The 16,853-nt window shown below is 34.7% G+C and overlaps 1 protein-coding gene across 1 annotated transcript in view; it reads left to right on the top strand.

Annotated features, from left to right (window-relative positions):
- Positions 1 to 16,853, top strand: part of LOC145292253 (uncharacterized) — a 94,389-nt gene that overhangs the window by 58,833 nt on the left and 18,703 nt on the right. The window lies entirely within an intron of this gene.

The raw sequence follows: 16,853 nt of genomic DNA, 5'->3' as shown, positions 1-16,853 counted from the left end.
ATTATTATCGATTGGACATTAATTACTTATTATCAAATAGGATTATTATCAATTGGACATTGTTTACTTATTATCAAATAGGATTATTATCAATTGGACATTGATTACTTATTATCAAATAGGATTATTATCGATTGGACATTAATTACTTATTATCAAATAGGATTATTATCAATTGGACATTAATTACTTATTATCAAATAGGATTATTATCAATTGGATATTGATTACTTATTATCAAATAAGATTATTATCGATTGGACATTAATTACTTATTATCAAATAGGATTATTATCAATTGGACATTAATTACTTATTATCAAATAAGATTATTATCAATTGGATGTTAATTACTTATTATCAAATAGGATTATTATCGATTGGACATTAATTACTTATTATCAAATAGGATTATTATCAATTGGACATTAATTACTTATTATCAAATAGGATTATTATCGATTGGACATTAATTACTTATTATCAAATAGGATTGTAATCAATTGGACATTGATTACTTATTATCAAATAGAATTATTATCAATTGGACATTGATATCTTATTATCAAATAGAATTATTATCAATTGGACATTGATTACTTATTATCTAATAGAATTATTATCAATTGGACATTGATTACTTATTATCAAATAGAATTATTATCAATTGGACATTGATTACTTATTATCAAATAGAATAAATATCAATTGGACATTGATTACTTATTATCTAATAGAAGTATTATCAATTGGATATTAATTACTTATTATCAAATAGGATTATTATCAATTGGACATTGATTACTTATTATCAAATAGAATTATTATCAATTGGACATTAATTACTTATTATCAAATAGGATTATTATCAATTGGACATTAATTACTTATTATCAAATAAAATTATTATCAATTGGATGTTAATTACTTATTATCAAATATGATTATTATCAATTGGACATTGATTACTTATTATCAAATAGGATTATTATCAGTTGGACATTAATTACTTATTATCAAATAGGATTATTATCAATTGGACATTAATTACTTATTATCAAATAGGATTCTTATCAATTGGACATTGATTACTTAGGGTTATTATCAATTGGACATTGATTACTTGTTATCAAATAGGATTATTATGAATTGGATATTAGTTACTTATTATCAAAAAGGATTATTATCAATTGGACATTGATTACTTATTATCTAATAGAATTATTATCAATTGGACATTAATTACTTATTATCAAATAGGATTATTATCAATTGGATATTGATTACTTATTATCAAATAGGATTATTATCGATTGGACATTAATTACTTATTATCAAATAGGATTATTATCAATTGGACATTAATTACTTATTATCAAATAAGATTATTATCAATTGGATGTTAATTACTTATTATCAAATAGGATTATTATCGATTGGACATTAATTACTTATTATCAAATAGGATTATTATCAATTGGACATTAATTACTTATTATCAAATAGGATTATTATCGATTGGACATTAATTACTTATTATCAAATAGGATTGTAATCAATTGGACATTGATTACTTATTATCAAATAGAATTATTATCAATTGGACATTGATATCTTATTATCAAATAGAATTATTATCAATTGGACATTGATTACTTATTATCTAATAGAATTATTATCAATTGGACATTGATTACTTATTATCAAATAGAATTATTATCAATTGGACATTGATTACTTATTATCTAATAGAAGTATTATCAATTGGATATTAATTACTTATTATCAAATAGGATTATTATCAATTGGACATTGATTACTTATTATCAAATAGAATTATTATCAATTGGACATTAATTACTTATTATCAAATAGGATTATTATCAATTGGACATTAATTACTTATTATCAAATAAAATTATTATCAATTGGATGTTAATTACTTATTATCAAATATGATTATTATCAATTGGACATTGATTACTTATTATCAAATAGGATTATTATCAGTTGGACATTAATTACTTATTATCAAACAGGATTATTATCAATTGGACATTAATTACTTATTATCAAATAGGATTCTTATCAATTGGACATTGATTACTTAGGGTTATTATCAATTGGACATTGATTACTTGTTATAAAATAGGATTATTATGAATTGGATATTAGTTACTTATTATCAAAAAGGATTATTATCAATTGGACATTGATTACTTATTATCAAATAGGATTATTATCAATTGGATATTAATTACTTATTATCTAATAGAATTATTATCAATTGGACATCGCTTACTTAGGGTTATTATCAATTGGACATTGATTACTTGTTATCAAATAGGATTATAATGAATTGGATATTAATCACTTATTATCAAATATTATTATTATCAATTGGACATTAATTACTTATTATCAAATAGGATTATTATCAATTGGACATTAACTACTTATTATCAAATAGGATTATTATCAATTGGACATTGATTGCTTATTATCAAATATTATTATTATCAATTGGACATTAATTACTTATTAGCAAATAGGATTATTATCAATTGGACATTGATTGCTTATTATCAAATATGATTATTATCAATTGGACATTAATTACTTATTATCAAATAGGATTATTATCAATTGGATATTAATTACTTATTATCAAATAGGATTGTAATCAATTGGACATTGATTACTTATTATCAAATAGGATTATTATCAATTGGACATTGATTACTTGTTATCAAAAAGGATTATTATCAATTGGATATTAATTACTTATTATCAAATAGGATTATTATCAATTGGACATTGATTACTTATTGTCAAATAGGATTATTATCAATTGGACATTGATTACTGATTATCAAATATGATTATTATCAATTGGACATTGATTACTTATTATCAAATATGATTATTATCAATTGGACATTAATTACTTATTATCAAATAGAATTATTATCAATTGGACATTAATTACTTATTATCAAATAGGATTATTATCAACTGGATATTTATTACTTATTATCAAATAGGATTGTAATCAATTGGACATTGATTACTTATTATCAAATAGAATTATTATCAATTGGACATTGATTACTTATTATCTAATAGAATTATTATCAATTGGACATTGATTACTTATTATCAAATAGAATTATTATCAATTGGACATTGATTACTTATTATCTAATAGAATTATTATCAATTGGATATTAATTACTTATTATCAAATAGGATTATTATCAATTGGACATTGATTACTTATTATCAAATAGAATTATTATCAATTGGACATTAATTACTTATTAGCAAATAGGATTATTATCAATTGGACATTAATTACTTATTATCTAATAAGATTATTATCAATTGGATGTTAATTACTTATTATCAAATAGGATTATTATCGATTGGACATTAATTACTTATTATCAAATAGGATTATTATCAATTGGACATTGATTACTTATTATCAAATAGGATTATTATCAATTGGATATTGATTACTTATTATCAAATAGGATTATTATCGATTGGACATTAATTACTTATTATCAAATAGGATTATTATCAATTGGACATTGTTTACTTATTATCAAATAGGATTATTATCAATTGGACATTGATTACTTATTATCAAATAGGATTATTATCGATTGGACATTAATTACTTATTATCAAATAGGATTATTATCAATTGGACATTAATTACTTATTATCAAATAGGATTATTATCAATTGGATATTGATTACTTTTTATCAAATAGGATTATTATCGATTGGACATTAATTACTTATTATCAAATAGGATTATTATCAATTGGACATTAATTACTTATTATCAAATAAGATTATTATCAATTGGATGTTAATTACTTATTATCAAATAGGATTATTATCGATTGGACATTAATTACTTATTATCAAATAGGATTATTATCAATTGGACATTAATTACTTATTATCAAATAGGATTATTATCGATTGGACATTAATTACTTATTATCAAATAGGATTGTAATCAATTGGACATTGATTACTTATTATCAAATAGAATTATTATCAATTGGACATTGATATCTTATTATCAAATAGAATTATTATCAATTGGACATTGATTACTTATTATCTAATAGAATTATTATCAATTGGACATTGATTACTTATTATCAAATAGAATTATTATCAATTGGACATTGATTACTTATTATCTAATAGAATTATTATCAATTGGATATTAATTACTTATTATCAAATAGGATTATTATCAATTGGACATTGATTACTTATTATCAAATAGAATTATTATCAATTGGACATTAATTACTTATTATCAAATAGGATTATTATCAATTGGACATTAATTACTTATTATCAAATAAAATTATTATCAATTGGATGTTAATTACTTATTATCAAATATGATTATTATCAATTGGACATTGATTACTTATTATCAAATAGGATTATTATCAGTTGGACATTAATTACTTATTATCAAACAGGATTATTATCAATTGGACATTAATTACTTATTATCAAATAGGATTCTTATCAATTGGACATTGATTACTTAGGGTTATTATCAATTGGACATTGATTACTTGTTATCAAATAGGATTATTATGAATTGGATATTAGTTACTTATTATCAAAAAGGATTATTATCAATTGGACATTGATTACTTATTATCAAATAGGATTATTATCAATTGGATATTAATTACTTATTATCTAATAGAATTATTATCAATTGGACATCGCTTACTTAGGGTTATTATCAATTGGACATTGATTACTTGTTATCAAATAGGATTATAATGAATTGGATATTAATCACTTATTATCAAATATTATTATTATCAATTGGACATTAATTACTTATTATCAAATAGGATTATTATCAATTGGACATTAACTACTTATTATCAAATAGGATTATTATCAATTGGACATTGATTGCTTATTATCAAATATTATTATTATCAATTGGACATTAATTACTTATTAGCAAATAGGATTATTATCAATTGGACATTGATTGCTTATTATCAAATATGATTATTATCAATTGGACATTAATTACTTATTATCAAATAGGATTATTATCAATTGGATATTAATTACTTATTATCAAATAGGATTGTAATCAATTGGACATTGATTACTTATTATCAAATAGGATTATTATCAATTGGACATTGATTACTTGTTATCAAAAAGGATTATTATCAATTGGATATTAATTACTTATTATCAAATAGGATTATTATCAATTGGACATTGATTACTTGTTGTCAAATAGGATTATTATCAATTGGACATTGATTACTGATTATCAAATATGATTATTATCAATTGGACATTGATTACTTATTATCAAATATGATTATTATCAATTGGACATTAATTACTTATTATCAAATAGAATTATTATCAATTGGACATTAATTACTTATTATCAAATAGGATTATTATCAATTGGACATTAATTACTTATTATCAAAGAAAAACAGTTTTATATCTTTTTTTCAATCTGGGAGGAGTATTTGTGCAGTCACACACACACTCACACACACACACACACACACACTCACACACACACATGTTCGCACACACACACTCACACTCACACACACACACACACACGCACACATGCGCGCATGCAAATAAACGAACCTTTGTTTATTTCAATTTCCCGCACATTTTCACAAAAATAAGTTCTAGCAACGGCATGATTTCAAATACGCCTTTTTGTCTTTTTAACGCTTTTCCAAAAAACCAAAATATCAGCAGTAGCAATCTTGTTTTGAAGCCAGTCCAAAATGTATAAAAACGCATCAAACCTTTCTTCCCTTCTTTTTCCCTTCTTCTCGCTTCGACGTCACACAAGAATATGCCTCTCGTTTTCATAACATCGTCGCTGTCAAAGCCGTCAAAACCATAATTACACACGTCACGTGGGCACTCGGAAATCACACTTATGCACACACGTACCCATTCCGTACATTTTCTAATTAATAACAACGAATTACTTTCCTCACAAATTACTTTCCCCGTGGGACTTTTGAATAAGGCGAACTTTGCCAGTTAAAACACCAACCTTAAAATAAGGACATTATTTCACCACACAAGACTTTTACCTTCTAATCTCATTAATTCCACGAAGGACTTTTATCTAACATTCTAATCATAATGACTTCACAAGAACTTTCACCGATCGGACCTTTGTTTATTCATCTTGTTTTTGTTGAAAAATAAATGTGGTGCATTTTAAACCAGAAGGAGGTCTCATTGGGTTTAATTCCTTTTTTATTATTTTGTTTTATTCCTTTTTTATTATTTTGTTTTATTCCTTTCTTATTATTTTGTTTGGGGCAAAGAGATTTAATTTCACTTAAACTTCTTTTCCCCTACAGGCCTAACCTCGGGGATTTTTTTTATACATCTTCGAGGTTAAAATAGTTCGAGGATAAGTTTAGTTAATCTACATTCGATTGTGAGTTGTTTTATCAGCCTGTATGGTGTTCATGCTTATCATTATTACCTAGCTGGGGCTTGTTGATGAGTTGCTCTGTTGTCTCCAATGAGATTGTGAAAGCATGAACACTTATAGGCTACGGTTTGTTTTCCTCAGCTATAATCGGTCTTGTCTAACTTTGGGTTCTAGATCACTTCTAGATGGTCTTAGGAATTGTCTATTCCTTCGGTGAATGCTACCATCTAAAGCTAGTCTGTCTGATCTTGTTTCAGTAGTAAAATGTCAGATTGTTCCATGTTCTCATAGCTTTTTTTTTTTGTTCATGCTGTGTATAGACTTTTTGATTAGCATGTAAGAGTAAATGCTGTCAATCTTTATATTTATTATAAGCATTCCCTTGATTTGTTCTTATACTTCTGTATTGTCAGCCTTCCTTCTCTATAATCAAGTTTCTGTTTTGATACGAGTGGTATCTATATCTGTCCTCCATTGTGCATTCCTGCTGGAGATTTATGGCAAGCTGACAATGGTATCACTTTATACGACATCATTACCAAGTGACAGTCATCTCTCATGCTTTTAACAGTATTCATTTGAACACTCCTACCATCCTCTCAACATATTTTGTGCAGAAAAATATAATCTATAGAGAAGTTTGCAAATTCTCTACTTGCAAATTGTGAACCATTGTTCGTGGAGCTCTAGTACTCCTATTTCCTTGAATATTGTCTTAATAAATTTTATAACAGCTGCTGATCAGGTGAAATGAAGGCGTTAGATGAATGGTCATTTCCTGTAATTATAAAACGATCATTGCTGACAAATTGCCATGGGTAGGTACGAGTTTCATGTTGGATTCTATTGGGTTAATTGCTTGATACTTTTGGCAAGTAGTGGATAAAATGTTAAGATACTAGCGTATTTTTATATTACTTTTCTTTATAGAAAATAATATTATAATGCATGCTATTATCTGCATTGAAACCCACCTAATGAACAAGCTAAAAGAGAGTCTTCCACTGAATCGGTGTTACTTATATAGTAGTCCTTCATGAAAGACGTTCCTGCTAGAACCTACTACATCCTTTTCTTCAGAAGAATGTTCGTCATTCTAGTTTCAGTAGCTGAAATAATTTTTTCTTTCAACATGTGATCGAGTTAATAGAGTTGAGATCTCTTGTAGTTCTGTCATGTTTAGTTTTCTGCGATTCCTGTCTTTCATTCAACTGACTGATGATATTGTCTCGACTTTGTGCCCTGTACATTGCTTTAGGCAATGTGCTCTTACTTCTGTTGAAAAGTAGTCCAGCAAGACTAGACAGTTTCTGGTCAATTTGTGTTATTCTGAGTGCTAGAAAAGCCAGTTCAATATCCTCATTAGCTCTTTTTGCTTTCTTGGATGCGTTTTTAATTTCTTGGATTTGTTTCTCAACAAATTTGTTGGATCTGGGATACGGTGGTGATAATGTTATGTGCCTAAAACACCAATCTTATGCAAATTTCCGATATTCGGTGCTGCTGTAGTGAGGACCATTGTGGATCGTTTGTCATATTTCACAACTATTTGTTTAATTGCAGCCACAATTTTTTTAGAATTCTAGAAGCTTCCATACCCCTATGTATTTACTATAGTTATTGGAAATGATCAGGTATCATCTATGAGAATCGATCTACTACTAGATAGTCGCATGGTTTGGTTGGCACTTCATGCTATAGTAGACTTTCATGCTGCTGACTTTTTGGAACTCATGACATATGCTGCATTGTTTGCACATGTCAGTTATGTCTTTGTTGAGTTTGTGTCAAATATGTTATAATACGTACATGCTGTTATCTGCATTCAGTGACTGTCTGACTCACAGGATTGTTTTGTCACACTCAAGACGCCCCATGTGTAAGGATTTTCTTATGAAAGGATCTTGGGATGATGACACATTCTTTCAACAGTACACCATTTTCTACTGATAGCTCGTCTCTTAAATTCCAGTATTTATGTAGATCTATCGGTATTTTGTGCAGGCATCACTTGAGTACTTTATTCAGATTTGTAGGTCTAAATATATTCGCAAACTGCCATCTGCTTTTGTTGAATTTGTTGGACTTTTTTTTTTATTATTACATTTTCACCCCAAACAAGGCACATTGCCACTTTGGTGTAGGGGGCTACTATCAGGGGTAGCAACTGCTGGGGCACTATGTTGGGATTTGGGCAGCAAGATGTCGGTTCACGTTACACTTGAACTTCTGCATGTCAGTGCAGTTAGGGAAGCAGGGACCTGGAATGGAATTCCAAAGTCTAGCGGTTCTGGGAAAGAAACTACTGGAGTAGAAAGATCTTTTACATCTAGGGATCTCTACTGTGTGGGGTTTGGATTTAGCTACCTGTCGGATTTGTCGAGGGTGTCTGCAGTTCGTCAGAGCATTCACCATTAGAACAGGCAGAGGGATGCAACGTTTCGTCGATGGGACAGAGGCTGAAGCTTCGATGGCAGTTCAGGGCCTATCAGATTGGTGACTCTCTTTTGAACCTTGTCTAGGAGCGAGAGACTAGCAGCAGATGCACCAGCCCAAATGTGACCGCAATACTCCATACATGGGCGAATGGTGGCCTTATAGAGGTACAGGATACTTTCAGGTGTCAGTAGTTTTCTAGCACGGTAGAGAGAGCCTACCTTTTTCGCAGCGGCCCTGGCAATGTTTTCAATATAATTGTTCCAACTCATGTTTCCTGTGAACGTTAGGCCAAGCAGTTTGAAAGATGTACTCTCAGACAGGGAGTCACTAGCCATTGGTATTGGTGGTAGAGAAGGTTTCTTGTAATTATTGAAGGAAACCAGTTTAGTCTTGGCAGCATTGAATGTGACCATCCATTTATGTCCCATTCCACTACAGATTGGAGGTCATCCTCTAGTGTTTTTGCCATTTCTTTAGTTATTTGTTCATTTGTTTTCCTGTCATGCCTGTTATAGAGTGTGGTGTCATCAGCATATATACCCATCTCAGAGGCAGTTTTGTCGGAGAGGTCATTAATAAATATTAGGAAGAATAGAGGCCCAAGGATAGACCCCTGAGGCACTCCCGCATTTATATCACACTGTTTAGATGTACGACTATCGAGGACAACCTGGATTTCTCTCTTATCTAAGAAGGATTTAATTATGTTAAGTATTCTACCAGTGATACCGTATGATCTAATTTTCCTGAGGAGACCCTCATGCCATACCCTGTCAAAAGCCTTAGATATATCTAGAGCTACCGCTCTGCACTCCCCCACTTTGTCCAGTGAATGGTATATACGTTCAGAGATTACAGTGAGGATGTCTGCTGTGGAACGGGCTTGTCTAAATCCATATTGTTTGTCAATCAGAAGTTTAGCATCTGTAAGGTGCCGGACTAGAGCATGGTTAATTATGGTCTCAAATATTTTGGTGAAAAGTGGGAGGAGGCTAATGGGGCGATAATTTGATGGGTCAGTTCTTTCGCCAGAATTCTTGAATACTGGTACCACAGAAGCAGTTTTCCAACAGTCCGGAAAGCATGATTCATTAAGACATTTGTTGTAGAGTTTGAAGAGAACTGGAGGTACTTTGGCTGAGCACTTTTTTAATAGCACAGCTGGGATAAGATCAGGTCCACATGCTTTTGAAGTGTCAAGGTTTTTTATGATAGCGTGTACCTGAGCAGGGGTGATTTTTAGATCGTCTAGCATGGCGTCTGTCCGCAAAGGAAAGTCAGGCAGGGGGTGGTTGGAAGGGTTCAGTGTGGAGTTCGAGGCAAACCGGCTGGCAAGCATATTAGCCTTGTCAGTTGCTGAGCAAACAACCTTGTGATTGTTGGTTATTGAATCTGTGTGTCTCTATCACTTTCTTTATTACACCACTATTTTCCATCCTGTTCCTATCGGGTTAGGGTTAATTAAGTTCCTGTTGTCTTGTTTGTTAATGAGAAACTTTCATGATGAGCCGATGTATGCTATCGCATCCTTTTTTAGATGAAGTTTCAGAAAGTTGCCAATTCTGTCAAATTGTCCTAAACACAGCTTGGTCAAATAATCAACACTGTTGATTGTTGTTGTGTCCAGTGTTGGTTTAGGTTGCTGTGCTTCATTCATCTGTGTTGTAGCACAATGCATTGTCATAGTACCTACATCTTGACATTGTATCTGTATTTGACTGACCCAAAGCACTTTATGGGTGTTTCATCATAAGCAATATACTTTGTATGTCTCTCTGATTTGATCTTGTTCAAATCTATAAATGCCTTTGAATCTAAACTGAAAACATTTCATGAAATATGCGAACTGGTCAATCTTTATTTTTAATTTGCATTTGGCCCTTCGGTTCACACACACTTCATCTCTCTATCGTCCGTTTTCATCTTTAGGGTAAAGACAAAACTACAGTCGATTCAAATGATATTGTCATGCTCACTCTTGCTTCTTTGAGATTCCTGTAGTACTTACCAACAAAACAAACGCCCACGTGTTTGTGCCTTGTGTAGGCATGCGCGACAACAAAACTTGGATTTTTATAAGCGGGAGTCTCGAGGTTGTAAGGAATCTTTTTTTTTTTTTTACATAGGCATCACCACTTATCAAGGCCAAGAGGCCACTCAAGGATAAGGGTTAAAGAGTGTACAGTAGAAATTGGAAACATAATAATCATTAGTAATGAAAATTTGCTAAATTTGATAACTTATATGGAACGGCTCATCAAGAACTTATTTACGTTAGACTTGAACACAACCATATTGTAGTCAGCCGGAAAACGGAAGACAATTCCACAGGCGTGCAGTTCTAAGAAAGAAGCTTTGTTCATGGAATCTACGCTTAGGTTTAGGCACAGATAAAGAGTGGGGGGAATTATTGATAGTGTGTACAGCTAGACGAGTGTTTCTTGTGAAAGTTTGGCGAGGGGGGGACCATAGATTGAAGCTTAGTCGAACACTTTCCATGAAAATAACGATGCATCAGAGACAAACTCGCAACATCTCTTCTGTGAGATAGAGGTTGCAAGGAAGAGAAAAGGACATCTCCTACGAGGCTACGAAGTCTATTTTGAATTCTATCAAGGCAGGACAAGTCCTTTCTAGCAGCTCCTGCCCAGATGTGGCAACAGTATTCCATCCTTGAATGTACCTGGCTCTTATATAGATAGAGAATAGCATCAGCAGTGAGATATTTACCGGATCGATAGAAAGATCCCACCATTTTTCCAGCAGCCTTGGCAACAGATTTGATGTACATGTTCCATTTAAGATCAGGAGTAATGGTTAAGCCCAGAAGCTTGTCAAAACTTGAGGCCTCCTGAAGACGAGAGCCATTCATTTCAATTGATGCCAGATGTGGATCAGAATGTTGATGATGTAAAGAGAGAAGCTTGGTTTTAGATGCATTAAAACTAACCAGCCACTCCTTTCCCCATTGTACTATGTGCTCAAGATAAGAGGAGAGAGAATTGGAGAGAACTTGGTCGTTTACTGTCTTAGATGTGCTACCATAAATGGTAGTGTCGTCAGCATAAATGTCTACAAATGATGTAAGGATGTGATTTGGAAGATCATTAATGTAGATCAGGAAAAGAGTTGGGCCCAGGATGGACCCCTGAGGGACACCGGCATTAATACTGTGAGCTTCTGATTTTTGCCCCTCAACTACTACTCTTATGAACCTATCAGAAAGAAATGATTTAATAATTGAGAAGACATTTCCAGCTATACCATAGCTGGAGATCTTGTGAAGTAAACCTTTATGCCATACCCTATCAAAGGCCTTAGATATGTCAAGAGCAATTGCCCTAGAAAGGTTGCCTCCGTCGAGAGATTTGCTAATCCTATGAGATATAACTGTAAGCACATCTGCTGTAGATCTAGCAGAACGGAAACCATATTGAGTGTCACTAAGAAGGTTATTTTTGCTGAGATGGTTGATTACTTCTGTATTTAACACAGATTCCAGCAACTTACTCATGACGCACAGGAGACTTATTGGCCTGTACTGAGAGGGGGATGAGCGATCACCTGAATTCTTAAATACAGGGCATACTGATGAGATTTTCCAGGGAGATGGGAAACTATTCTCCTTAAGACAACGTTTAAACAGTTTTGTAAGTATGGGCGCTAGTTCAGGTTGAAGTTTTATGAGTACTATAATTGGAATACCGTCAGGGCCAGTTGCTTTACTGGAATCAAGGTTTTTGATTAGCTTGGCAACATCACGTACAGATATACGTATATCACATAGCGTGTTTTCTGATACAGGAGGAAATATTGGAGGTTGGCGGCCTTGGTCGCAAAGGGTAGAATTAGCTGCAAAGTTCTTGACAAAGAGTTTGGCTTTATCTGATGCTGACGAGATTACCTCAGGTCCATTGATAATAGTTTGGATGGAGCGCACGCTTCTGTTCAGGATTCTGTTTGCTATTTGCCAAAACTGGTGGGAACCAAGCCGCTGCTCAGCTACTTTGGACTTAACAGATTGAGCATACAACTCTCTTGCATTCTTTATTACTTTCTTACAATGGTTGCTGGCAGTCCTGAAAGCGGGTTTAGTTTCCATACATCTATTACGTTGGAAGCAGTGGAAAAAGTGATTTCTGTGTGCAATGGCAGCAACACATTCTGGAGAGAACCATGGCTGGCTGTTAGGTTTTTGCTGAAACTTTTTCGAGGGTATGAAACGGTCAATACCTACAATTAACCATTCCGTCAGGTCTAATACTATAGAGGCCACATCCTTTTTAAACATGGAATGCAGAGGTAGATCAGATATAAATGTACGGAAGCTATCCCAGTCAGCCTTAGTGTATCGATATACTGTACGATGGAGAGGTACGTCTGGGGACATATTACATTTCATTTTTATCTTAATTGATACAATAGAGTGGTCAGAAGATCCAAGAGGCGACAGAACAGAAACTGAACATAGTTCAGGACAAGTTGTGAGAAAAAGGTCTAGTAGGCTCGCATACTGGCCGTCATTGTTGGGCACACGGGTGGGTTCCTGAACAATCTGAGTGAGGTCATAGGCAATGGAGAAATCATGACAGAACCTCCCCTCATCATCGGTCTTATTTGAGTGGGTCAACCATTCGACATTGTGAACATTATAGTCTCCACCTACGTGAATGTTAGCTGAAGGATAAGCAGATAGGACTTGGTCAATTTTCTCAGATATGCTTTTAAAGATAGTAACTCCGCTGTTGTGGGGGCGATAGAGAGTAAATATAAATGCAGTAATGTGAGCTAAAGCAACCCGGAAGCACATATAGGGTAAGTTAGGATCTTCCCTGGAGATGTACCACATGGAAAGCTATCTTTAATATAGGCACATATTCCATGCCCATGGCGATCTTGGGGGTCAGATTTAGAAGTTAAGTTAAAGTATCCTTTAATTGCGAACTCTTCTAGGGAAATAGCCTGTCCAATGCCAGTTTCACTTAAAAATAAAAGGTCTGGTTTAGTCTCCTGTGGGTTTCAACCTCTGGAAGGTTAGAATGTAGACCCCTGATGTTGGAGAAGGAGACATGGTAGTAGGGGTCTACGTTGGAAGTTGGAGAACCGGGTTTAATCGTGTATTTTTTCTTGAAACTTGTCATGATGAAATTTTGGAATTTATGGACTAGGTCGTCAGCTTTATTAAGAGCAGGACAGAGAGGGGAAACTAAGAGAAAAAAAGAAACAAAGAATTTTTTTTTTTTTTATTTGTAGCTAATGATAAGGTAAAGCCGTAACAATTACCCACTAGTATGGCATTGAGAGGCCCCACCAGAAGCTACTGCATGGTCCAGAATCCATTCACCAAATTGCAATACAGTAGCCCCAGTACTTTGCACCTGCTGATAGGACAGCCTCCTTAGTGGTTAATCCAAGGTTCGGGCGCATGCGCAAGAGGAGGGATTGAGAGAGTGGTATAAAAGGCAGGTCGAGTGAGAAGGTTGTTGCTGTTGTTGTTGTCATTGGACGTTACAGTGACACGTGCGTTAGCAGTTGATTAAGAAGCTGTTTTTTTTTGTGTTAAGTCGCGCACCTCGGTGAAGGTCATATAAGTCGTGCACCTCAGTCATAAGCTATTTCGGCTATTTCGTTTTGTCTCTTTTCCTGGACAACTATGGCTGGGGCAAAGTTGATTTAAAACTGATACACGAATTCGATGGATCCACTTCTGTTGTCGACTGGGTTGAAAGAGTTGAGCTGACCTGCAATCTCTGTGAAGTAAAGGGGGTGCATACCGTGATTCCCCTGAGATTGGCTGGAGGCGCCCTGAGTGTATATTAGCAACTTAGTGCCGTGGAGAAGGCTGATGTTACCTGTATAAAAAATGCTTTATACAAGGCATTTGCCATGGATCCCTGCACGACCTACGAAACATTTGCCTCTAGGAAGCTCATGCCAGGAGAAACCGTGGATGTCTTCTTCGCGGAGCTGAAGAAACTTGCTGTTTCCAATGTGGCAGTTAAGGACATTTATCCCAAAATTGTGCGGGAAATGCATCAGGAGGCAGGACGTCAGCGCCGCCCTGTTCCCCGGACAAGATTTAATTGAGGCGCAACCGACAATAAATGTGTACGTGGACCAAGTGCCTTGTTCAGCTCGTCTCAATCCTGGTGCTCACACACCATCATGAGTGCCAAACGTAATTGAAGACGCGTGCTGGCTGCGACCTGTGAATGATGCTCAACACATCAACCTGGCGGAACTGGATGCTGTTGTGAAGGGTTTAAATCTAGCACTGCAACGGCAGTCAAAGAAGTTGCACTTGTACACGGATTCTCTCTGCGTCTACCACTGGGTGTCTGACACTCTTTCGGGATGAACGAGAGTCCGCACTAAGGCAGCCAGTGAGATGTTAATCCGGCGGAGGCTAAACACCCTAAAGAGTCTGGTATCAGAGTATGACCTGTCGGTGAGTGTAACGCTCGTAGCATCACACTGTAATCGTGCAGACCAACTAACCCATGTGCCTCACAAATGGTATGAAGCTGTGAAGACAGGCATGGAGTTCGCTGCTCGATCTTGCGCAGTTGGCGCGATTAGCTCATGCCAAATACAAAGAATTCATGTGCAGAGTGGACATCCAGGTATCAAAAGAACTCTATATTTTGCAAGGCGTGTGGACCCGGCAGTGACAAGGGCGGATGTCAGGCAGATCATCAAGCACTGTGAGGCATGCCAGTCTATTGATCCTGCACCTGAGCAATGGCAGAAGGGGCGATTGGAAGTTGAGCATGTGTGGCAACAAGTAGCGATGGATATTACCCATTACAGTGGTAAGCCCTTTCTAATCCTTATCGACTGTGGACCCACTCGTTTTGCGGTGTGGTGGCAAATGACAAGGCAAGACTCAGCGAATGTTGTCCGCCAACTGTCATCTATCTTTTCTGAGCGAGGTGCGCTGGAAAAAGAGATATTGACGGACAACGATGCTGCTTTTTGTAGCCACCAAGTTCGGCAGTTGTTGAATGAGTGGGGTGTCCAACTACGACTGCGATGTGCTCATGTGCCATCAGGGAATGGCATTGCTGAGAGGAGCCATTGCAGCATCAAGAGAATTGCTGCCAGAAAGCAATGCACCATTACGGAGGCCACGTATTGGTATAACATCACACCAAAGGATGGGAATGCACTAACAACAGCACCGGCCAATGCCATACACACATACCGTGTTAGGATAAAGGGCATTGACACTGTCCAGCCAATCGATGAGGAGAGTCATGACAAATACAAGGTAAGGGATTAGACCCCCTGGAAACCAGTGCACCACCAAGTTCAAGCGAGGACGAATATCTGGAGTGGTCAGCCAGCAGTCAGTCCTTGTTGATGGAACCCCACGCCATGTGCGCGATCTTCGCCCAGCTAGTGAAGTACATCCCACAACTACAGAGAGCGATGAATCATCAGATGATGAGCTGCTGATGAGTGAGGTCACTGAGCAAGAGAGTGGTAGTTGTAGTTTGTCTGATCAGGCATGTTCAGAACCAGAACCAGAACCAGAACCAGAACCTGAATCCGAGATTGTAAATACCACCCTTCGCAGAAGCCAACAAACTAAGAGGCCACCCCCGGAGTGCACTCTATATGATCATCAGATCAGGGGAGAATGTAGTACTTACCAACAAAACAAATGCCCACGTGTTTGTGCCTTGTGTAGGCATGCGCGACAACAAAACTTGGGTTTTTATAAGTGGAAGTCTCGAGGTTGTCAGGAATCTCCGAGCGCATACGCAAGAGGAGGGATTAAGAGAGTGGTATAAAAGGCAGGTCGAGTGAGAAGGTTGTTGTTGTTGTCATTGGACGTTACAGTGACGCGTGCGTTAACAGTTGATTAAGAAGCTGTTTTTTTTTTGTTTTGTTTCAAGTA

This window comes from Euprymna scolopes, chromosome 13 (assembly GCF_053919585.1).
Source record: "Euprymna scolopes isolate OS-2025 chromosome 13, ASM5391958v1, whole genome shotgun sequence".
In the NCBI taxonomy this organism is placed as follows: Eukaryota; Metazoa; Mollusca; class Cephalopoda; order Sepiida; family Sepiolidae; genus Euprymna; species Euprymna scolopes.
Note: the sequence above shows the minus strand (reverse complement) of the source record. Positions and strands in the feature narration are given on the sequence as shown.